The sequence below is a fragment of the Tamandua tetradactyla genome, chromosome 20 (genome assembly GCF_023851605.1).
Source record: "Tamandua tetradactyla isolate mTamTet1 chromosome 20, mTamTet1.pri, whole genome shotgun sequence".
NCBI classification, from domain to species: domain Eukaryota; kingdom Metazoa; phylum Chordata; class Mammalia; order Pilosa; family Myrmecophagidae; genus Tamandua; species Tamandua tetradactyla.
In genome coordinates this window covers 33,147,614-33,173,730 of record NC_135346.1, presented here as the reverse complement: position 1 = coordinate 33,173,730, position 26,117 = coordinate 33,147,614, and the positions used below count along the sequence as shown (strand labels likewise).

At 37.1% G+C, this 26,117-nt stretch overlaps 1 long non-coding RNA gene across 2 annotated transcripts in view; it reads right to left on the bottom strand.

Annotated features, from left to right (window-relative positions):
• The window catches only part of LOC143664535 (uncharacterized), a 101,743-nt gene that overhangs the window by 64,825 nt on the left and 10,801 nt on the right, over positions 1-26,117 (bottom strand). The window contains exons 2-3 of one of the 2 annotated variants that reach the window (XR_013166466.1): positions 18,262-18,402; positions 9,368-9,573 (exon numbers count right to left, since the gene is read on the bottom strand). This is a non-coding gene — a long non-coding RNA (uncharacterized LOC143664535). Of the gene's footprint in view, positions 1-9,367; positions 9,574-18,261; positions 18,403-26,117 lie in introns of those variants that run through there. The other variant, XR_013166467.1, reaches the window with a different exon arrangement.

Here is a 26,117-nt window from a genome sequence, read left to right as displayed (position 1 = left end):
GGTCTAGGCAGAGGTGGGTGGAGGATCAAGGTGAGCAATGGGTCATCTTGGATGTTAAAGTCACCCAGTATTCTGATGGACACACAAGTTTTTGCAAATCCTAACACTGTGTACAAATGTGGAGATGGGGAGGTGTCTTAGCCTATAAGGTTTCATCATTAAAAGCCAAAGCCTTCTATTTCAGGTATTACCAAAATCTGAAATAAGCTGTCCCACACATTTTTGAAGTCTGGGGAAATGGCACTGCACAGCCTGTGTTACAGTATTCAGAGGCCCTGTAGACATATTTAGCCTGACCAACGCTTTCAATTGGGGGTGAATTTCTTCCCTAATGGATATTTAGTAATGTTTGGAGACATTTTTGGTTGTCACACTGGGGGCAGGGTCTGCCACTGGCATTCAAAGGGCAAAGGCCAGGGATGCTGCTAAACATCCTACAATGTACACGATTGCCACCCAACAATAAAGAATGATGTGGTCCAAGATATCAATATTGTCAAAGTTGAGGAACCCTGGTTTCATCCTAGAAACTATCTTGAGGCATTCCCAGCTTTCTCCTACCAGCCAGATAGATACAGTCCCCAGATATAAAAGATTGCAGTGATGCTTGTATCACAACATGGGGTTCATGCAGACTCCTATCTGCGGACTCTTCCCTAATCTGTCCTTCTCCACCACTCGTCTGTGTTTCTGACACAACTTCCTTTCATTCTCCACTGGGGAGAAAGTATCTGCAATCACTAAGTCATTCAATTAATTGCCTGATGCATAAAATTAAGGTAATTAAAAAGGAAGAATTAGGTCAATCCTTCTCAATTGGCTACACTCTAGTTATTCTATTAGATGTTAGTTTAATTGTGGAGGCTCCATGAGCTCTGAAAAATGCCCCAGAGATATTTCTAGTCTTCTCTGAGACATCTGCAATGTGACAAAGGCTTGCAATGAGAGTTCTATGTCAAGTATCCAATACCCGGTGGGCCAGTTCTGAATAATGTGCTATCTGTTCTAAGAACTTCCCTGGAAGTTTTGTGCCACAGTAGATACTAATTCCAGAGACCAGTTCCTAGTTCCAGTTCTACAACTTATGCAGTGTCACTCTGGAGAGGTCATTACACCTCCCTTAACCTAATTCACTGCCTGTATCCCAAGGAGAAGGGGTGAATTATGTCCTTCCAAGAATTTTTGGAGTATTAGGAATTTCAAATTCATCTTGATAAGTTCCAGTGGATTCAGTAGTAAAACAAACAGATCCTATACAGTCCTCTGGAACTTATTCTCCAGTGAGGGTAACACTGACATACGTAACATAGAAATGTGACAAGTGAATACAGGAGAACACAAAATTTTAGTGGCCTTGCTACCCAAAGTCAGGGTCGTGGACCAGTTTTATTGACATCACTTGAGAACTCATTCCCTAACACTTATTAAAAAGGCAGGATTCCGGGTTCCTACCCCAAATTTACTGAGTTTACCTACAATTTGTATGTGCATGAAAGTTTGAGAAGCAAGAATCTAGGGATCTGGAGGGTCTCTATGTACTTTTTTGTAAAAGAGCAGTTTTTTGAGATATATTTGCATACCATACAATCCATCCAAATTGCACAATCAGTGGCTTCTAATGTAATCACAGGGTTGGGCATTTAATCAATTTTAGAACATTTCATTACTCTAAAACAAAAAACCCCATACTCCTTAGCAGTTACCTCTCAATCCCTCTATCCTTTCACTGCCCTACGTAATCACCTGCCTAATGCTATCTCTATAGATTTATTTGTATTTACTTTTCATATAAATGGAATCATCCATTATGTAGTACTTTGTGTCTGGTTTCTTTCACTCTGCATAATTTGTTAAAAAATCATTAGAGATGTTGTAGGAATGTAAAAAATACAACAGTCCCATACATACTGCTATTGTTCACATTTTGCATTGGCCTGGTACACTTGTTACAACTGAAAGAATACTAAAATATTACTGTTAACTATAGACCATAGTTTACCCATATACCATCCTATTATTAGCAACTTGTAATAGTGTCATACGTTTTGTTATAATTCATAAAAGAACATTCTTATATCTGTACTATTTACCATATTTCATCATCTACAACAGTTTTCACTATATTATACAGGGCCCTGTTTTGTCTTCTAACTTTCATTCTACTAGATATATAGCCCAAAACTTCCCCTTTCAGCCACATTCACAAACATAATTCAGCACTGTTAATTACACTCACATTAATGTGCTACCATCACCACTATCCATTTCCAAACATTTACAATCAACTTAAATAAAAATTCTGCACAAATTAAGCAGAATTACCTATCCCCATTATCTAACTGCATTCTATCCCCTAGTAATCTATATTCTAGATTCTAAGTCTATGAGTTTCTTATTATAATTAGTTCTTATTAGTGAGCTCATACAATATTTGTCCTTTTGTGTCTGGCTTATTTTACTCCAGATAATATCCTCAAGGTTCATCCATGTTGTGACATGCCTCAGGACTTCATTCCTTATTACAGATGAATAATATTCCATTGCATGTATACACCAAATTTTGTTTATCCATTCTTTGGTTGATGGACACTTAGGTTACATCCGTCTTTTGGCAACTGTTAATAATATCACTATGAACATTGGTGCGCAGATGTCTGTTTGAGACCCTCCTTTCAATTCTTCTGGCTATATAGCTAGCAGCAGGTTTTCCAGATCATGTGGCAATTCTATATGTAGCTTCCTGAGGAACTACCGAACTGTGTTTGACAGTGGCTGCTCCATTTTACATTCTCATCAGCATTAATGAGAATTCTTATATCCTCTCCCACACACTTGTAGTTTTCTGGTTGTTTTTTTGTTGTGGTTTTGTATGCTGTATGGCGGGGGTCACATTTCATTCTTTTTTTCCATATGCATATCCTGTTATTGCAGCACCATTTGTTGAATTTTTTTGTTTGTATTTTGTTTGTTTCTGGGAAGTGCATGGGCCAGGAATTGAATCCGGGTTTCCTGCATGGCAGGCATGCTGTTTTTTTAACAGTGGCAATTCTAATGGGTGTGAAATCATATTTCACTGTGGATTTGATGTGCATTTCCCTCATAGGTAGGGCTATTGAGCATCTTTTTGTTTGCCTTTTAACCATTTGTATTTCCTCTCTGGAAAAATGTGTATTCGATCCTTTTACTATTTTTAAATTGGATTGTTCGGTTTTTTATTGTTGAGTTGTAAGTTGGCTTTATAAATTCTGGATATTAAACTCTTATTGGAGGGTGGGCCATGGTGGTTCAGCAGGAAGAGTTCTTGCCTGCCATGCCAGAGACCTGGGTCCGATTCCCACTGACTACACGTGCAAAAAAAAAACCTCTTATTGGATATGCATTTCCAGATATTTTCTCCCATTGAGTTAGTTGCCATTTCACTTTCTTGACAAAGTCTTTTGCAGCACAAAAGTTTTAATTTTGAGGAGGTCCCATTTATCTATTCTATCTTTCATTGCTCATGCTTTGGGTATAAAGTCAAATAAACCATTGCCTACCACAAGACTCCTGAAGATAAGCTTCTCTACCTTTTCTTCTAGGAGTTTTGTGATCCTGGTTGTTATATTCAGGTACTTGATCCATTTTTAAGCTGATTTTTTTAATAAGATGTGAGATAAGGGCTCTTTTTCATTCTTTTGCATATGGATATCCAGTTCTCCCAGCATCATTTGTGGAACAGACTATTCTGTCCCAGTTGAGTTGGCAGCCTTGTCAAATATGAATTGGCCATAAATATGAGAGGCTATTTCTGAACTCTCAATTCTATTCCATTTGTCAATATATCTGTCTTTTTGCTAGTATCATGCTGTTTTGACCACTGAACTTTGTAATATGCTTTAAAGTCACAAAGTGTAAGTCCTCCAACTTCGTTCTTCTCTCTCAAGATGATTTTAGCTATTTGCACCCCTTACTTTTACAATTAAATTTTGATAATTGGCTTTTCCATTTCTGTAAAGTAGGCTGTAAGAATTTTGATTGGAATTGCATTAATACGTAAATCATTTTGGGTAGAACTGATATTTTAATAATATTTAGGCTTTCAATCCATGAGCAAGACATGAGTGTCCTTCCATTTAAATAGGTTTTTAATTTCTTTTAGCAATGTTTTATAGTTTTCTGTGTAAAAAGTTCTTTAAATCCTTGGTTAAATTTAGTCCTAGACACTTGATTCTGGGAAGTTGCTGTTGTAAATGGAATTTTTCCTTGATTTCCTCCTCAGCTTGCTCATTAGTAATTTATAGAAACACTGTTTTTGCATGTTGATTTTTTATCCTGCCACTTTGCTGAACTCATTTATCAAATCTAGAAACTTTGTTGTAATTTTGGGGGGACTTCCTATATATAGAATCATGTCATCTGCAAATAGTGGAAGTTTTACTTCCTCTTTTCCAATTTGGATGCCTTTTATTTTTTGCTTGACTAACTGCTCTAGATAGAACTTCTAGCATAGTGTCAAATAATAGTTGTGACAATAGGCATCTTTGTCTTATTTCAGATCCTAAATAGAAAACTTTCAGTCTTTCGCCACTGAATACTACGTTAGTTGTGGACTTTTCCTATATGCCCTTCATCATGTTAAGGAAGCTTCCTTCTGTGCTGGTTTAAAACTGTCACATACCCCCAAAAAACCATATTCTTTTAATCCAATCTGCTGGGGGCAGACCTATTGTTGGGTGGGACCATTTGATTAGGTTGTTTCCATGGAGAAGTGACCCTGCTCATTCAAGATGGGTCTTAATCCACTTTTTGGAGTCTTTTAAGAGGGGGGCATTTTGGATACAGCTCAGACAGAATTGTCCTGGGAGATTTTAAGCAAGGATGCACAGAACCTGAAGGGCCCAGAACTTGGAGAGAGCCGAGAGAAGCTAAGAGATGAAATCTAGAGTTTTCTCTGGAGAAGCGAAGAAAAGAGTCACAGATGCTTGAAGAAAGAAAATGCCCCAGAGGAAGCTAGAACCACCCACAGAAGCTGAGAGAGCCATTTTGAAACCAACCTAGGAGAGAAGGGCTAGCAGATGTCATGTGCCTTTCCATGAGACAGATAAATCCTGGATACTATCAGCCTTTCTTGAGTGAAGATATCCTCTTGATGTCTGAATTTGGACATAATTTGAACTGTAAATTTGTAGCCTAATAAATTCCTTTTGTAAAAGCCAATCCATTTCTGGTATATTGCATTCTGGAAGCAGTTAGCAATTCCATTCCTATTTTTCAAAGTGTTTTTATCAAGAAAGGATGCTGGCTTTTTCAAATGCCTTTTCTGCGTCAACCAGTAGGATAATGTGGCATATGACATTAGTTGATTTTATTGTGTTGAACCACCCTTGTATACCTGGATAAAACCTACTTTATCATGGTATATAATTTTTTTAATGTACTGTTGGATTTAATTTTCATGTTTTTTTGTTGAAGATTTTGCATCTATACCCATTAGTGAAATTGATCTATCCTGAAGAATTATCTTTGTGTACTTATAAAACGTGGATATCCTCCTGTTTTGGGGGTGCAATGTTCTGTATATGTCTGTTAGGTCTCGCTCGTTTATCGTATTATTCAAGTTCTCCATTTCCTTGTTAATGTTCTGCCTAAATGGTCCATCTATTGATGAGAGAAGTATATTGAAGTCTCCATATATATTGTGCAGGTATCTATTTCTCCCTTCAGTGTTTGTGTCAGTTATTTTTGGACATCGTGGTTAGGTGGATAAATATTTATAATTGTTACTTCTTCTTGTTTGATTTCCCCCTTTATTAATATAAAGTGTCATTCTTTGTCTTTTTAACAGTTTTGCATTTAAAGTCTCTTTTGTCTGATACTAGTATACCCACCCCAGCAGATTTTTGGTAGGCGTCTCAGTGTAGGCCTATTAGGTTTTATTCTATTTTCAATACATTGTACTTCTTGGATATAGAAATGTATATTTATGTCTTTCATTAGAGTTGGAAAATTTTTGGCTGTTATTTCCTCAGACCTTCTTTCTGCCCCCTTCCCCTTCTCTTCTCCTTCTTGGATTCCAGAAGGAGTTTGTGCTCTTCATGCTACCATTCAAATCCCTGAGACTCTGCTGAACTTTTCCATTATTTTCTCTATCAGTTCTTCTGCCTTTAAGATTTCAATTGTCCTGTCTTCTAGTTCATGGATTCTTCCTTCTGCCTGTTCAAATTTGCTATTGTATACTTCTTGTATTTTTACTCTCTTCTTCTGTGCCTTTCATTCCCATACTTTCTGTTATGCTTCTTTTTCTACTATGAAATTCTCCTTTAAGCTCACCCATGTTTTCTTAATATGCTAAATCTCTTGTCTTATTTTCTTTCATCTCCTTAAATTGATTTAGGAGATTTATTTGAACATCTTTAATTCTTCTAATTTCTGTCTCTCCTCTGCAGTTTTCATTTGTTCTTTTATAGGGCATGACTTCTTGCTTCTTAGTATTACTTGCAATACTTAGATGGTTATTACATCTTGATGAGTTTATTCTGTAGGTCAGTTATTGTTGATTGGCTCTGTGTTAAGACTCTTCTTTGACACTTGGTTCAATTTACTCTAGACCTTTAGAATTGCTCATTTTCAACTGATCAGATTAAGGATCTGATATCCTTAATCTGATTCTTGTCGTAGATACACAGTATAATTTTTTTGGGGGGGGGGGGGAGGGGCGGGGTCCAGGATCGAACCGAGGTCTCCTGCATGTAAGGTGAACCTACCTTGTAAGGTTCTACCACTGAACCACCTGTGCACCCCTACAGTATAATTTTTAAGATTACACTATTTGTACAATTATTTCACCCCCAAGAAAAAGCTTTCTTAAGGTGGGTCTTAATCCACTTTTTGGAGTCCTTTAAGAGGGGGACATTTTGGATAGAGCTCAGACAGAATTGTCCTGGGAGATTTTAAGCAAGGATGCACAGAACCTGAAGGCCCAGAACTTGGAGAGAGCCAAGAGAAGCTAAGAGATGAAATCCAGAGTTTTCTCTGGAGAAGCTAAGAAAGGAGTCACAGATGCTTGAAGAAAGAAAATGCCCCAGAGGAAGCCAGAATCACCCACAGAAGCTGAGAGAGCCATTTTGAAACCAACCCAGGAGAGAAGGGCTAGCAGATGTGTGTTTCTTCTGTGGGGACCGTGATCTGCTCTGTTTGTTTTTGTTTTGCCTTTCTAGATATTTTTGTTTTATACTCCTTTCCTTGACTCTTGTTACTTTGAGGAGGAAGGCCATTGTGGAGAGGACTTTACCAGCCAAAAAGGAGCGAGGATCCCATAAAGGGGTCATGGACAAGCTCCAAAGAGCCCTGGGAAAGAGGGTCAGGAAAGACACCAAAAGTCTTTTTGATGAGTCCCTGAAGTTGTGCTTTCCTGGACTACCAGCAAATGGTGCCATTAATCAAACTGTTCCCTAGAGACCTAGGGAGTTCTGTGTCTATAAACTTCCACTGCCTATGCCCCTGTCAGGGGTGGGGTTGAAACAATGACTGTGGCCATCCCTGTCTGGGGTAGGCTGAAACCACAGCTCTGAGCTAGGAAACAGAGATTCAGTAAAAAGCCATAATCAATGCTTGGCCATGCCCCACCTGTTCATGGGGAAGAGAACTTCTATATCCCTCTCCATCTGCAGCAGCCAGCCATGGACTGGACTCCATGGTGGCTTGTCTTGAGAGTGGGGAATGGACACCAGCAGCCACTGTGGAGCAAGTTACTTCAAAGTAATTTAATACAATTTCTCAGCCTCTTTCTCCTGCTCTTCTCTGGATGCTGTGCAATGTTCCTATGGCCTTCACTGTCCCAGAAACTTATTTCAGACAATTCCTACTTGTCTGCTGGCTGTTCTGGAGGAGGAGTGAGTCCTAGATTTCCCTACTCTGGTGTCTTCCCAAGCAGTTCCCTCTCTATGCACTTTTAATAAGAAGGATATAGAAATAAAGGAGGAAAGATTGACTAGAGCAGTTTTGTCTACCTTTTGTAGACATTTAAGTCAACTTAAAGCACTTAAGTAGGATAAATACATATTCAAACTGAGATTTATGAAGATTTATTGTCAATGTACAGGACACATAGTTGAAAGTAAATTAAGTAAAGGGAAACAGCTATGACATATCTTAGTTTTCCAAGAACTGCTATAACAAATACCATACATTGATTGGCCTAGGGTCTCATGGTTTTGGAGACTAGAAGTCCAAAATCAAGATCTGAACAGGCATATTTTCTCCCAGAGTCTGTAATGTTCTGGTGCTGGCTTGCTGCAATCCTTGGGATCGCTTGGCTTGCATCTCTGCCTCTGTCACGTGGTGATTTGCCTCTCCTTGTATCTGCCCCTTTTTTTCCCCACTTACTTCTGGCTTCTACTGACTTATTCTAAGTCTAAATTTCCTATGAGGCCTCTAGTCATATGGATAAAGACTTATGCTGATTCACGTTGGCCATAACTAATAATTACATCTTCCAAAGGTCCTGTTTACAAATGGATTCACACACCAGAATGCAGATTAAGACTTGAACATGTCTTTTGTGGAGGACATGAGCATGATTCAGTCTCCAACACTAGGCTATTATAACAGTGCAGGATAACAGTATCATGAAAACAGAGAAAGTGAAAGAGAATAATGAATAAATATTAATGTTATTTTTATATTTCAGTGGCACACTTACAGAAAAATTTTAGAGTCTGTTTTTCAGCCTCTGCAGAGAATTAAGATCAGCAGAGGTATCTTAAGTTATTTTCCACAGTGGTAGGGGTAAACATTTTTCTAAATAACAGTGATATATGAAATAATACATACATCTCACATATACAAATAACATCTTTTATCAGCTACTTATGGACATGAATATTTTATTATCAAAGGAAGGATTGCTTTTCAATGCCCAAGTTATCAAGTTAAAAAATTAAACCCATCTATTTAGTCACATGGATAATTAAATTAAAAGCATATAGGGATTCCCATTTCTGGGTTTCTGTCCTACCATGTGCCAAATGTGATAGCTATATGAATTGCTCAAAGGCCCTTAAACTCTGACATCCTAGAATTCAACCATTCAATGACACCATTCATTCCACAATTTTTTACTGAGCATCCACTATTATACCAGGGATGATCAGGCATATGGCTATGATGACAAGTTAAAGTATACAGAGCTGTTTCATTCATAGATCTCTGAATCTCACCTTATGGTACTTCTGGACAGAAAAAAAAAATCTAAAATTACCAGAAAGATGACCCAAATTTTTTGAAAGCTGAAGTTTGAAAACTTGGAAGAGATGATGTATTAGATCCCTGTGACCATCATAACAAAATACTATAAGCTTAATGACTTAAAATAGTAGAAATTTATTCTTCTACAGCTCTCGAGGCCAGAACACCAAAAACCAAGGTGTTAGCAAGGTGTTGGTGTTCCCTACAAAAGTCCTAAAGAAGAACCCTTCCTTGCCTCTTTTGGCTTCTGATGGCTTCAGGTATTCCTTGGCTTGTGGCAGGATAACTTCAGTCTCTTTCTCAATCTCTTCATGTAGACTTCTTTCTGAGACTTCTCCTCTTCTGTTTCTTATAAAGACATTTGTCATTGGAATTAGGGCTCACCCGGTAATTCAGAATGCTTTCCTCTCAAGATCCTTAACTTAATTACATCTGCAAGGAAACTTTTTCCAAATAAAGTCACATTCACAGGTACTAGGTGTTAGGATTTGGACATACCTCTCTATAGGCCACTTTATTCAACCTACTATAGAAAGCATGGTCACTAAGTGACCAGGTCCTCTTGGTGTAGTTATATAAGTAAAGCCACATGTCTGGAAATAGAACCAACCATTATTAGTACTATTTCCAAGTTGCCCCACTTGAGTAAAAAGAAATGAACCAAGCAGAAAACTGAGGTATTAGGGAGGCACACACATTGTTCTTTTTCTAAGCCACGTAGCCTAGGGACCTTGTAGATGTCATTTGTGACCTTTCAGAACTACTTCAATTAGCTGTCAGAGTTTCAGAGAAGGAAAAGAAGCATTTAATTGAAGGGGCAATTATACCAGCCTGCTTAGGAGAAGCCTTTCAGAACCACTCATTTGTAGAGTTACATTTAAGTGAACAGGAGAACAAAACATAGGTCTGTTACCCTGAGGAGCGTGAGAAGAATCAGAGAGGGATTTTAAAACAAACAAAAGCTCAGTGTGTTTGACTGGCTTCCGACCCATTTCTGTATTTTTATTTCACTGCCATTCGCACTTTTCAATTAGTGCGCCCCCAATTCCATTATGTTTATTTGATAGGTATGAATACAGATTGGAAGTATGGGACAATAAGAATTATGTTACTATTATCCCTAATATTAAATTGCACAATTTTACATCATTATAATACAAAAAAATTATTATATATTATATATAATCACATTTAATCACTATTTTTTGAAAGAATAAATTGAATGAGAAGGCAGGCATCTACCATGAATCACTGAAACTTGTAAAACCAAGAGAATAGCTGCATCATGTGCTTCTGAGCTTTTATTTTAACTACAAAATTATTTGAAAGTGTATATGTTGTGTTATGTAAGGTATTACCAAAAGATATTCATTGCCACAAAATAAAGAAATGGGTTTCTAGCCCAGGCCTGGAACCTAATCAAATTATCATTCTAGCCTAAAGCATGACATCTTTGCCTCTGTGAGCCCCAGTGTTTTCTTCTAACAAAGGAAGGACAACAATGCAGCAGTGATCAAAAGACAGGGGTGGATTTGTAATGGTTCAAAGCTGTATGTACCCCAGAAAAGATCATGCTTTCTTTTTTTTCCTTTTGCTTGGGCAGGCTCCAGAAATCAAACCCGGGTCTCCAGCATGGCAGGCAAGAATTTCTGCCACTGAGCCACTATATCACCACCCAAGATCATGCTTTTTTAACCCATTCCTGTGGATATAGGCCCACTGCAGGTGTGAGCTTTTGATTAGGCTATTTCAATTGAGTAATCCTCTTATTGGAGTCCTTTCTAAGAGGATAAAACAGAGAAAAACACCCAGGAAGCTCAGAGAAAAAAGACAGGGAGCCAGAAACCGAGGCAAAGAAACCTGGGAAGAGAAGGACCAGCAGACACCGCCATGTGCCTTCCCATGTGACAGAGGAGTCAGGATCACCAGCAGCCCTTCTTCAGCTTTAGTATTATCCCGTTAATTCCTTAATTTGGACATTTTTCAAGGCCTCAGAATTGTAAACTTGTAAGTTAATAGATGATCATTCTAAAAGCCAACTCACTTCTGGTATACTGCATTTCATCAGCTTTAGCAAACCAAAATGAGATTGAAGTCAAATAAGTTTAGAAAACACTACCAAGTATATACCCTTCTTAAGGATTCATATTCGGGGTGCAAGGGTAGTTCAGGGGTAGAATTCTTGCCTGCCATGTGGGAGACCTGGGTTCGATTCCTGGCCCATGTACTTCCCAAAATCAAACAAAATACAGACAAACAAAAATTCAACAAAATGGTGCTGCAATAACAGGATACTCACATGGAAAAAGAATGAAATGCGACCCTTGACAAAAAAAAAAAAAAAAAGATCCATATACTAGTGGCTCTGAGAAGTTCTGTAAAAAAAAGTAGTTGTGCAAGCTATCTATAGATACCAGAAAATTGATTCTAAAGTTTGCATGGGAAGGCAAAAGAACTAAAGAACTAAAATAACCAACACAATGCTGAAGAACAAAGTGTGAGGACTTAAACTACCTGACTTCAAGATTTACTATAAAGCTACAATAATCAAGGTGGTATGGTATGGGGAAGGGAATAAACACACAGATGAATGGAATGAATAGAGAGGCTATAAATAGGCCCAAGCAAATATAATGATCTGAGTTTTGAAAAAGTTTCGAAGGCAATGAAATGAAGAAAGAATAATCTTTACAGTAAATGGTGCTAGAAAAATTGGACATCCATAAACAAAAACTGAAGCTTGATACATACTTTACACCTTACACAAAAATTAACTCAAAATAGATAATAGATATAAAAGAAAAATGCAAAACTATAAATGTCTGAGACGAATACTAGGAGAGAATCTAGGGGATCGTGGTTTTAATGATGAGATTTTAGATATAACACCAAGAGCACAATCTATGAAAGAAAAAAACTGATAAGTTGAGCTTCATTAAAATGAAAAACTTCTGCTCTGTGAAAGATATCATTAAGGAATGAAAAGACAAGCCACAGATTGGGAGAAAATATTTGTAAAGCATATATCCATTGAAGTACTTGTATCAAAAATATACAAAGAATGGTAAACCTCAACAATAAGAAAACAAACAATCCAAACACAAAAATGGGGAAAAGATCCAGACAAATACCTCATCAAAGAAGATATACAGATGGCACATAAGTATAGGTAAAGATGCTTAACATCATATGTCATTATAAAATTGCAAATTAAAGCAAAAAGATACCACCACACACCTATTAAAATCAAAAATAAATTTGACAAGAAATTAGTATTAAATCAAACATGATTATAACAGATTTAGGAAGGTAAATTAAGTCCCATGGTTACCACAAAAAAAAATCTGAAAAATATATACAAGAGGGACTCAAAATGATATGATAAAAAATTTAGATAAATAAGAAAGTTGGCAAAATATAACTGAGGGATAAAAAATATATATAGGACCTACAACAGCTAAATAGCAAAAAATGGCAGGAAAAAAAAAGTCCCGTACTATCAGTAGTTGCTTTAAATATAAATCAATTAAACTATCCAATAAAAAGACAAATAATATCATATTGGCAATGCACTGAAACTGTAAATCATTTTGGGTAGAATTGTTATCTTCATAATATTTAATCTTCCAATCCATGAGCAAGGGATGTCTTTCTATTTATTTAGATCTTTGATTTCTTTTAGCAAAGTTTTGTAGCTTTCCATGTGTAAATTCTTTACATTCTTGGTTAAATTTATTCTGATATATTTGATTCTTTTAGTTGCTATTGTAAATGGTATTCGTTTCTTGATCCTCCTAAGATTGCTCATTACTAGTTTATAGAAACACTACTGATTTTTGGGTGCTGATCTTGTACCCCACCATTTTGCTGAATTTTTTAATTTGCTCTACTAGCTTTGTTGTTGATTTTTCAGGATTTTCTCTATATAGGATCACGTTATTTGCACATAAGGGAAGTTTTACTTCTTCCTTTCAACTTTGGATGCCTTTTATTTATTTTCTTGCATAATTTCTCTGGCAAGGACTTCCAGTACAATGTTTAAGGACAATGGTGTCAGTTAACAACCTTGTCTTGTTCCTAATCTTAGAGGGAAAGCTTTCAGTTTTTCACCATTGAATGTGAGGTTAATGGCAGGTTTTTCCTATGTACCCTTTATCATATTGAGAAATTTCTTTCTATTCCTATTTTTTTCTTTAGTGATTTTTATCAAGAAAGCATGGTAGGAATGTAAAATGATGCAGCTATGTGGAAAACAGTATGGTGGTTCCTCAGAAAGTTAAATTCAGAAACGGCCTATTATTCATAGGTAAAAAAACAAATATTTGATACATACATGTGACAGTGTGGATGAAACTTATTTCATTGAGTGAAATAAGCCAAATACAAATGACAAAAATGGTTTGATTCCACTTACATGATATATCTAGAACAGGCAAATTCATAGATACACAGTGTAGATTAACAGTTACCAGGGATCGGGAGGAAGGTGGAAATGGGAAGTTATTGCTTAATGGGGACAGAGTTTCTGTTTGCAGTGATGAAAATGTTTTGATGTTGGATAGTGGTAATGGTAGCACATCATTGTGAATGCAATTTATGCCACTGAATTGTACACTTAAAAATGACTAAAATGGGAAAATTTAGGTTGTATATGTATCACCACAATAAAATCTAATAACAAACAAGCATACAAACAAAGATAAACTCGGCAATACCAATACAGATCAACAGGAAGTCTCCTTCATTGCAGGTCAGAATATATACATTTGGGAAGACAGCTTGGCAGTTTCTTATAAGGATAAACCTAATATGATTCAGCAATTACATTTCTAGGTGCCCAATCAATTTGAAAATGTGAATCTACACAAAAACATGCATGTGAATAGTTCGAGCAGCTTTATTAATAAACTCTCAAAACAGAGAGCAATTAAAATGCCCTTCGATGGATAAACAAACTGTGATACATCCATACAATGGAGTACTATCCAGTGATAAAAACAAATGAGCTATTAAATGATGTAAAGACATGGATGAATCTTACATGCATGTTGCTATGTGAAAGAACCCAGTTTGAAAAACTATATAATACATTATTTAATTTATTTGATATGCGGGGAAGCATTAACGTTGCAGACCTGAGACTAGTATCCTTAGAAAGGCCTGCATGCAAGGCTGGCCCTTGGCTGGCTTCTGAGAACATGGATTTCAGAAGGGTTTCCCACCATCCCAAGAGTGACTCCATGTGCCACAACTCCTTGTGCAAGCAATATGTTTTTTGCTGAATATCTCATTTCCTTTCGAGAATTTTTAATTTTGGTATGTGCTAGGCAGAAAATGTCTACCTGACTAACCGTCACACCCCTCCCCCAAAACAAAACAAAGCAAAACAAACTGGGCACCAAATCTCTAATGAGCTTCCCTTGTAGACAACATTTTATACATATTGCTGCAACCCACTACTGGGTGAATTAAGTACATTCTCTGTTACTTCACTGGGAAAGAATTCCTAAAAGCTTGGTCCTTTTTTCCTCCAGAATTTATCCCATGTGCCTTTTTCCTTTGCTTTTGCTTCATATTCTTTGCTGCAATAATTTATAACCATGGAATTACTGTAAGCTGAATCCTATAAGTCCTTCTAATGAATTATCAAACTTGGGCATTATGTTGGGAATCCTCAACACATAATACATTCTAGGAAAGACAAAATTATATGGTTGGTAAACAGATCACTGGTTTTCCAGTTGTTTGGAGGTGGGGGTTAGGAATTAGAAGTGAAAATTAGGGTATTTTGGGGGCCGTAAAACTATTGTGCTTGATACTGAACCTACAGATACATGTTACCATGCATTTGTCAAAACTGATAGAATCGGGTATCTTAGTTTACCAGGGATGCTATAATAAAGCATTTTATTTAAGACTGGTTGGTTTAAATACCAAGAACTTACTGTCTCAGTTTTAGAGGCTAAAAGTCCAAAATCAAGGTGGTAGAAGGATAATAATTTCTCTGAAGTCTGCAGTGTTCTGATGGTGGCTTTTAGGCTCCCTCTAACTCAATTTCTGCCTCTGTTACAGGGTCATCTCTCTTCCCATCTGTCTCCTACTCCTGACTATATCCAAATTTGCTTTTATATAAAGACTCCAGCCATAAGGGATTTTAGACCTACCTTGATTCAGTTTGATCTCACTAACTTCTTCAAAAAGCCTATTTACAAATGGGTTCACATTCATGGAACCAGGGATGGGTCTTAAACAGATCTTTGTGGGAGGTGTGACTCAATCCATAACACTGTATAACACAAAGAATGCACCTTATATATATGAATTTTTTTTTTAAATAATAGTTAACGAAGTCAGGGGATCCCAGGATGGAACACAGAAATGACAAAGGAATCTAACTTTAGACAAATGTACAAAGCAACCTCTTTCAATGGTGTGAGAGATAAAGGTAATGACCTACCTCTCAAAAGTAATGGAGTCTATAAAATCAAAGGTAAAAGCGACTCTATATAAGCATTGAACTCTAGTTAATATAATTGTTTCCTATGGGGACACTAGCTAACTCTAAACCCACTAAACTTTTACACAGGAAGTGAAGTTAGGTAAATGAATGACAAATGGTGGAAACAGGACTCTCATTTTTTAAGTTGGAATTTACAGATAAGCAAGGGGAGGAGGCTAGAACAATCCATATGGTAATGGATGAGAATTGGAGACATCAGTATAAGCACATATTAAAATTAACATACATACAGATGGTTATATATAAAAATATTTTTAGATGTGTGCATATACATGGGTTAATATACATACAAGATATTTCTTTGCCCTATCAGCTGAGCATACCTAAAAGCAACAAACACCCCTAGTACCCAGATCTTGGTTTCTAATATCATTCACAAAAACAAAAGGACCAAGCCTCCTTGGAAAATCAGCTGATTCTAGGACTGGGGCAAGAAATAGATAAGAGTCTCTTCTCATGCCAGAAAGTAAGGAAGTACCTTAAAAAATGCCTGCAGTGATGGGAATATGTCAAAAGATCACAGGAACCAACTGAAAGGGCTCCCAATAGCGAAAGATGGAAAGATTGAACAAGAAAGTATTCATATTAAATTTTCATAACCCATATTATAAAGTAAATATCCATGAGTCCACACTGATAAAATAAATGATTGAATGAGTTAATAAAGGGAAGGGGGAAATCAACAAATCACATGTACAGAAGAATTCCAAATAATTCAAGTAGATGAAATATAACTCCCAATACCTTAAGTATAGGCTCTCAAATGACACCGTTCCAAAGATCACAGTATGCAAAGGGGAAGAAGAGCAACTTTGCATTGGAGAAATCTTACAAACACAATCAAAGCCAGTTGGCCAATGTTAACATCATCAATGGTAAGTCATTTTGATTTCAAATATCCTTGATATAATATGATGAGAATGGCATTGTACCTCTGTGATCTTCCTCCAAAAAAGCCATAACCCCAGTCTAATCATGAGAAAACCATCAGGAAAATCCGAATTGAAGAACACTCCACAAAATATTTGACTATTCCTCTTCAAAACTCTCAAAGTCATCAAAAACAAGGAAAGTCTGAGAAACTGTCATAGCTGAAGGAGCCCAGGAACACATGATGACTAAATGTAATATGGAATACTGGATGGGATCCTGGAACTGAAAAAGGGACATTACAGAATGTTTCAGTTTGCTAAAGCCACCAGAATGCAATATAGCAGAAATGGATTGACTTTTACAAAGTGGATTTATTACATTACAAATTTACAGTTCTAAGGTCATAAAAATATCTGAATTAAGGCATCAACAAGATGATACCTGGGCTCTGAAGAAAGGCCACCAGCCTCTAGAACACCTCTGTCAGCTGGGAAGTCATGTGGCTGGCATCTGCTGATGCTTGCTCCTGGTTTATTACCTTAATCTTATGATTCCAGTGGCTTTCTCTCACATCCTGTGAGTTTTCTCTTAGTGTCTCCAGGGTATTTCTCTAAGTATCCGTGGGTCCTCTCTTAGCTTCTCCGGGGCAAACTCTGGATTTCATCTCTTAGTTTAGATCTTCCGGGGCATTTCTTTCTCCAACCATCTGTGCTTTTCTCCAGAATGGCGCTGTCTTGAAGGACTCCAGTAAGTGCATTAAGGGCAGGGCTGCATCACCATGGAAACAACCAATCAAAAGATTCCACCCAACAACAGTCTGAACCCACAAAACTGGGTAAAAAGAGCATTGCTTTTCTGGGGTACATAACAGTTTCAAATTAGCACAGAGAAAGAATAAGGAAATTGGAACAAAGATCTTGGTTTCTAATACCATTCACAAAATAATGGACCGTGGCTTTCTGGAAAATATCAGGTTCTAGAACTGGGGCAGGAAATATACAAGAGTCTCTTGTAGTGTCAGAAAGTAGGGAAGTATTTTTTTTTAAATAACTGCAATAACAATATACAATACTAGCCTATTAATTGCAACAAATGTGCCATATTAATGTAAGATGTTAACAATAGGGAAAACTAGGAATTCTCTGTACTATCTTTGCAATTTTTCTGTCAATATAAAATTATTTTAAAATAGAAAGTTTACATTTAAAAAGGTATAACTATTCATGCAATGTTTTCTAAACTTATTTGACCACAGAATCCTCTTCATCTATGTTTATTATCTACTAACACCTTATAGAATTCACATTTTGTAAATAGTCTTTGAGAAACCCTGAGCAACATGGTTGCTTAGAGTTCTTCCAAATTTAAAGCTTTGCCTCAGAAAGCTGGAGCAAGAGATACCTGAATTTATGGCATATCTTTCCGAACTGCCACATGTAAGTTACCACTTCCTAGGAGTAAGAGAAATGAAGCCCTCAGGGGCATTGGTTGTGTCAGTGTCCCTGAAGATCCCTCAAAAAGTACCCCTCTGCTATCCCAATTTCAGCCTTTATCCATCTACAGTAAAGAGTTCAAGCTATCCTGGTTTCTACTTCTAAAAATCTCTTTTTTGGGAGATATTTCTTACCGGTGTATTTACCTACCATGACAGCAGCAACCGCCTAATCTGTTTGGATCGCCTTCAGTCTGCTCTGTACTCAGTGTCACGTCAGGTCAAGCCTTGGTTCTCCTTTCAAGGTGGGGAGCTTGGAAGCATCATTTTACCCGAGTGCCAGCATTTTCACCTTTAAAAAAGGAGATCATACTAATTCCCTTGCCCTTCTCATAAGAACACTGTCATAATCAAATAATAGTGTCAATGAACACTGGAATCTGCAAACCATTACCTACCTATGAAAGTAAAGGAGGGCTCTCCTACACACACCACTTTCTTCCAAGCGTTTATTCATAGTCATCTTCATCTTTGTAAGCAAAACAACAAACTTATGAAAACTCATCCATCCTTCAAGTTTATCTGAAATATCACTTCTTATTCCATGAAGTCTTCCCTGATTTCCAGGTCAAAACTCTCAAAGCTCTCAGTAACTTTCTATGCTAATCATCCTTTTTCTGGCATTTTACTTATCTGTGCATTTATCCTGTTTTAATCATCTCATTCAAGATAAATCTGGGTGATATTCTTGACTTCTCCTCCCTACTTTACTGCATACATCCAAGCACTAATTAATCCTATTAATTAGACCACCTTGCTAGTTTTCACATCTGTATCTCCCCATTCCTTTTACCACTGCCTACATCACTGCCATCTCTCACTTAGAAAATTGCAATAGCAATTTTATATCCCCCAGGCTCTGTTCTTATATTTGCTCCACTCAACTCCCCATTGTGCAGCCAGAACAATCGTTCTAAAATTCAAATATAATCATGCCACTCTTAATATCTTTCAGTAGTTCCCATTGCCCTCAGGGTGAAATTCAAATTCCTTAGCATGGCATGGCTCTGCTATTTTTGATTCTCCAGAATCATTTCTCACTACTCTGGCCTAGGCATACAAAATGTTCTGGAGTTTTCAAAACATACCATGTTCTTGCATGACTTTTTGTTCCTCTACAACCCTAATCCTCCCACCCACACACCTGCGATAGCTTCTTTGCTCCTTTCACCTAAATAATCTCTAACCATTCTTTGAGATTGCATCCAGGTGCCACCCCCTTCGGAAAATTTTCCTCCACCCTCCCTCCAAGCCAATCTATATACCTCTCTTATATTATGTTTTTTTAGCATACTGGACATAACCTTAATAGGTATAAATATATAAATAAATTAAACTAAGTATGTCCATTAAATGCACTATTATTTCTCATCTGTCTCCCCATTAAACCGTGAGCTCCTTGTTTAATAAACAAATGAATGGTCTATACCACATTCCAGAATGTTTCATCACTTGAAACAGAAAAACTATTCAGAAACTACTGTTTCCCTTTTCAAGTGCCTGGACCCACAGTCCAGTTTCTGGGGGATGAGCCTAGTTTATTAGACTCTGATCTAGTCTTCTCCTGATGGTTGGTGTCTTAACAAAGATTAAATTCAAACACTAATCTCTTATTCAAGGATTTTATCTACTCCCTAAATCCAGTTGAAAAACAATTCAAAGCAAAACAAAGGAATTTAATTCACTGAAACAGTCTATTAGTTACAGTTACTAATCGAGTGTTTCCAAACAAACTATTGTCTCAGCCAAATAGAAAACCATCCAATTTCACATTTCAAATTCTTGGCTAGTTGGCTCAGTGTCTCCACATTGTTCTCAAGATGCCAAATGTATATCCTCTCATGAATGAGCTGAGTAGGTGGAAAACTACCCAGTGTGAAATTAAGGGTGATGAGACGATCCATAAGGAAGGTCCCTTCAGTTTCCTAACCAGGAATATACTTGACTTACAAAGATCCTTTGATCCCAATTATTACTGATTGGTAAATCAATAACTGCAATTGATCTAGAGCAGGAGTTGCAAAACTACTTCTTAAAGGGCCAGAAAATAAGTATTTTAGTCTTTGTGGGCCAAGAAGAAAAATTGAGGCTATTAAGTAAGAACTTATATGACCATTTAAAATTAAGTCATTTAAAACTGCAAATAAAAAAAAAATTCTTTGTTCAAGGTGTATGCAGCTAGATTTGGCCTTCAGGCTGTAGTTTGCCAATCCTTGATCTAGAGTTTTACCTGCCCTCTCCATGACAGCCCTTCAGACATTTGAAGGTATCATTTATGCTCTCCTACCCCCAAATCCACCCCACACCCATTGCTAGCCATAGTCTTGTATTCTTTATTCCTCCTCTTTCATAAACTCGAGACCTCTCCCAGTTGGTTTCACTTGTAATGAATTATTTGTTTAAAAACATAGCACACAGATCAAATGCAATAGTTTAACTCCTGTTTAGGCAGCATAATTTTTGGCAACTGTCACTTATGCAGAATCCATATTTGTATTCAGAACACTCCTTTGCTTTCTGTACCATACATGCTACACGTAAGTAGAGCCTGCTTATTGTTTAGATCTCAATTTAACCTCCTCAGGTTACCTGAGTCACCATATCTAAGATCCTGCCTTCCTCTCCATCATCCCATCCCTATTTCAGTGCCTATTTTGTTTACATTCTTCAGCAGAATAAAATAAAAGCTTCAAAAAAAGGTAAGGATAACTTCTAGTTCTGGCCATGATGGAACAGCTCTTCTTCATAGAGAAGTTGTCAGTTTACAGAATAATCATGCATAAAATACAGGATTCCATATACAATCCTATCATTAACACCTTGCTTTGGTGTGGAACAATTGTTATATTGATGACAACACATTTTTATAATTGTACTATTAATATTCACGGTTTAACTTGGGGTTCATTCTGTAGCGTAGTTCCATGGATTTTTAACTTTTTAAAATTCTGTTATCATATATACAATCTAACATTTACCCTTTTCACCATATTCAAACACATATTTCAGTGCTGTTTATCATGTTCACAATGTTGTGCTACCATCACCATTTTCTATCACCAAAACATTCTCATCACTCTTAATAGGAACCCTATACATTTTAAGTCTTAACTTCCCCCAGTTTGTCCATGGTAACCTATATTCTAGATTCTGGCTCTATGAGTTTGCTTATTCTACTTGTGTCAAATCAATGAGACCATAAAATATTTCTCCTTTTGTGTCCGACTTGTTTGACTCAACATGATGTCATAAGGATTCATCCATTTTGTCGCATGTATCAGGACTTCATTCTTTATTATGACTGAATAATATTCTATTGCATGCATATACCAAATTTTATTTTTCCACTCATTCGTTGATGGACATTTGGTTTACTTCCATCTTTTGGCAATTGTGAATAATGTCATGATGACCATCGGTGTGCAAATATCTGTTCGAGTCCCTTCTTTCAATTCTTTAAGCTATATACCATGCAGTACAAATGCAAGATCATATGACGTATATTTCTTGATCTTAAAATTTAGTAAAAATTCACAGTTATCAAAACAACATGGTACTGGCACAAAGACAGACATATAGACCAATGGAACAGAATTGAGAGCTCAGAAATAAACCCTCAAATTTATAGACAACTGATACTTGACCAGAGGAAAAAAACACTCAATTGGGAAGGATAGTCTCTTCAACAAATGGTGCTGGAAAAACTAGATATCCATTGCAAAAAAAAAAAAAAAAAGGAGGCCTCCTAACTCACACCTCACACAAAAATTCAACTCAAAATTGATCAAGAATATAAATATAACAGTCAGAACAATCAAACTCCTCGAAGAAAATGTAGGGATGTGTTTTAGGACTTAGGCAATAGTTTCTTAGCTTTTCCATCCAAAACACAAGCAACAAAGGAAAAAATAGATAAATGAGACCTCATTAAAATTTAAAACTTTTGTGCCTTAAAGGACTTTATCATTAAAGCAAAATGACAACCTACAAAATGACTTTACTTTTTAAAATTCCCTAACAAAAATAATTTCAGGATTGTGTATAGGAGTCAAAGTGAACTCTGAACAATACAAATTATTATTTCACTCTCATATATATTTGTAAGTACCTGCTGTGTGGCCAGGCACTATTCTAGATGCTGGGAATTGCAGTAGACAGCAAGTCAGATTCCTTGTGCTAGGATCTAGGAATGCCCATAAATGGCCCTCTTGTTCCAGGAGCATGGTAGGATTAACCTTCCCTAGTCATCTGAAGTAAGGTATGAGCATATGATTTGCTTTGACTAACAAAATGTAAGCAGTACTGGTTTCTGTCACTTTGGGGTGGAAGCTTTAAGAGCCAGGGAATGCTTTATTATTCTGTCTCTTTCCTCTACCTCAGCAACTAGTCTGGGTTGTGGAGTTAGGGAAGCCCATAGAATCCTCAGAGGATACGGGAAGAACATAAAACATCAACAAGAAATAAACCTTTGTTGTTTCAACCCATCAAATATTTTAAATTAAAATCTAACCTTACCCAACTGATGAAGTCCAAATTCCTACATACACATAAGAATGCAGACTCAAAAATAAATCTCCCAAGATATGCTGCCTGTCTTCATCATCTGACATGAGAGCCAATAGTCATAAAAAGACAAACCTGATTCTTTGACATGAAAGAAACTTGCAGTGTCCTTCTCTATAAAGGCAGCAGGTGGATGTGAAGGAAGAGCCCCAGACTGGAAGCAAGAGGACCAAGGCTTTTGCTGCTGTAGTCTGGCTCAGATTTTGTTGTGTGTAGGTGGCTGAGGGCCTGATATGTGAGAGGTTTCTAAATAAGTGTAGTTCCTACGCATAAACCTTCTCATAACCCATATCATTTGGCCCTTTCATTTGGTAAAACCTCCACTTTGCATCCTGATTTACAGCACTGTTTCCATTCTGAGATGAGGACCTTGTTCTGAACCTAAATTTATTGAACTGGAGTCTTGACCATATACATACCAATTCCTCTACTCTGAGATCTGAATCCTGTCTCCTGAATGCCCACCAAATGGCTTGAGTCCTGTGTAACACAGAAGGATAACAGGGGACAGTAATATCACTGACCAATGAGCCCTGCTGAGACTCACTGTGGTACACAATTTTGAGAAAATGGTAAGCTCACAATCACTTCTCAGAGAAATCCCTCTCACTCTCAGCCTCTGTTGAAGGAGAGACTCAAGGTGGCCATATTTTATCATGAGGCCCACTGCATAGCCATATCAAGTGTACAACCCAAGCCAACACAAAGAATGCCAAACCACTAATTGGACAGCAATAATCAGCACTCTGCCCTATGAGTTTAAACAAAGAGAGGGAAAAAAATCTGTGATCAGACACAGGTGAATGTTTAAACTGAAAGTTCACATGGAGTCAGGGGTGGGATGGTCATTTTCAGCCATGTTCTTACTAACAAGTTGTCTTAGAAAACTATATTACAGAGAGAAACTAATGAACCTTTATTCTGGGGGGTGGGGGGTGGGGGAAGTCCGTGGTCTGGGAATCGAATTAGGGTCCCCCGCATGGAAGGTGAACATTCTACCACTGAACCACCGTGCACCCTTCATCAACAGTCTTTAATGCAGCCAGAAAGAAAGACAGAGAGAGGGGAAAAAAAGATAAATAGACATAGAAGCTCAATCTTTAGGAGCTTTTCAATTTTCTACTTTGAAGCAAAGCATATTGCTGTGTTTTATTTTTGTGAAATACCTTTGTACATTTTCAAAACCCTCTTTTATTTGAACCAGCTTGAATGGGTTTGGTTCCCTAAAAACAAAAAGATTTTCCTACATTAATTACCTTAAGTGTGGTATACTGGCTTCTTTCCAGCTTGAAGCTGTCTCTTAGGTATGACAACTTGGACTATTACCCAACCCTCAGGTCCTATTTTCCCACCAGCCAAAGGCACTGAAGTCCCCAAATCCCTTGCCGTTGGTTCAGTCCTAAATATGCCAATATTATTTCAATGAGGTTATTTGTTTATTTTCATGTTCCCTTATCCCAAACTGAAATAGCCTTTGTGTGTTTTTTTAAACTGTATTTCTGGGAAAGTGTTAAAACAATCAACAGAAATCTATTTGATAAAATATTAAATAGCTGGGTAAATGTGATATTAAAATGTATCCCAGAATCTTAATTAAGAAGCTTCCCTTATGCTTTCTTATAATCAGATGTGTCCTGATTTTAATGAAATTACAGTGAAAAATATCTCAACTTGTAATACCTTATGAGGATAAATTTGGCTTTCTAAAGTAACGCTTCAAAATTCAGAGCACCCTCCTTCTACATGTAGCCATTTATTTCAGAGACAAAAACTAGCCAGAAAAACTGAGAGGGTGAGGGAGGGAAAATAGCTCTGTCCACTGAAGGATGTCTTAGAGAACCACAAAAATCAATAAGAAACCAATTTGATTTGCATTGCATATTTCCAGGATATGCTACTTACAAGAAACTATCAAACTATAGAGCTGAGCCCATGACTACCAAGACTTGGAATGTGTTCAGCTGACTCTAAACTTATCCAAACATAGTCCAAACAATCTCCATAAAATTATTTCTCAGAATTATTCTACTAATCAAGTCTCTCTATAAGCTTGTTGCTTTTCTCTGTTCACAGCACATATATCATATGGCTGACAGCACTTACTGCCTTCATACCTTAATGCATACATTTCTTTCTTCCCAAAATATACCTGCTATGACTTATGACACTCACCAGGGAAAAGAGACTGCATTCTCTACCAGATTCATCAGTTTTTGCTAAGCGATATCATCTTTCCTATACCTTGCCTTTCTTCTCCAAAATCAGGGGAAAATTTGTAACGCATGGGCTTATTGAAGGTCAAGTGTTAGGTATTAATAGTATATTTATTTACTCATTCTGCAAATATTAATGGATGTCTAATATAATTGATCTCTATATTATTAGTGAATTATATTTTTGTTAACTATATAAGAGACTGTAAGTAATCAATAAAAAAAAAATTGTTAGAGTGTCATAGAACCCCAGGATCTAATTGTCTGGGTCCGAATCTAGCCTTATAACTTACCAATTGTTGTTATTCATGGACATGACTAAACCTTCTAAGATTCAGTTTCCTCATCTATAAACTAGAATAAAAATAGAAATCATATTGTGAAATCATTGTCCAAGTTAAGTGACATAATCCATGTAAAAAGTTAGTTATTATAAATAAGGGACTGAATTAGGCAGTCATAGAGGGGAACAAGTAAGATGACTCACAACAAACATGTGCCTTCCAGGACAGGAATTCATGGATTTATAGGACAGATAGGGTGTACATATTGCTAACTGTAACCCTTGCTTAAAATCCTCCCATGGCAACCGAAGACCCAAAGGATCAATGCCAGACCCCTGGGTATGGAATACAAGCTTCTTCATTATCTAGTCCCTGCTACACTTCCACATGCCTTCTGTGTGGATGTTGAGTTTCCCTATACACAGTGAATTTCCCCTGCCTCGGTGGGTTTTCAGGGACATGCCCCTGCCTAGGACAGTGTGTCCTCTTTGTCCTCTTGGAGAATTCCCATTAATCTTCCAAACTGCAGTGTGTGTCACTGTAGGTGCTCCTCCCTGAAAAGTACTCTAACACCTCTCCTTCCCCTTTTAAGAATGTGCCACAATCTATCATCACTGTTGGTTTGCACATTTTGCACCAGTCCTGATGTGAAACTAAATCCTGTCTACCTCTAAGATGTTGACAAATGGAGAGATCCCAGAGACACAGCCAGGAGACATGTGTTGGTGTGAAGGGACCAAGAACCTCTGAGGAGAACTTGACCTCAAGGGAGATAAAGTCAGACATACCTGCTTGGCCCAGAACCAAGCCTCAGGTTAGGTCTGGGGAGGAGGATATGTGTAACTAGTTAACTGAAAATCTAAAAAGCAAGTGCTCAAGAGGTGTCATTTTGTTTTTCTTTAAATAGAAGTACTTATTCCATGTGTACTATCTCAGTCCAGACTTTC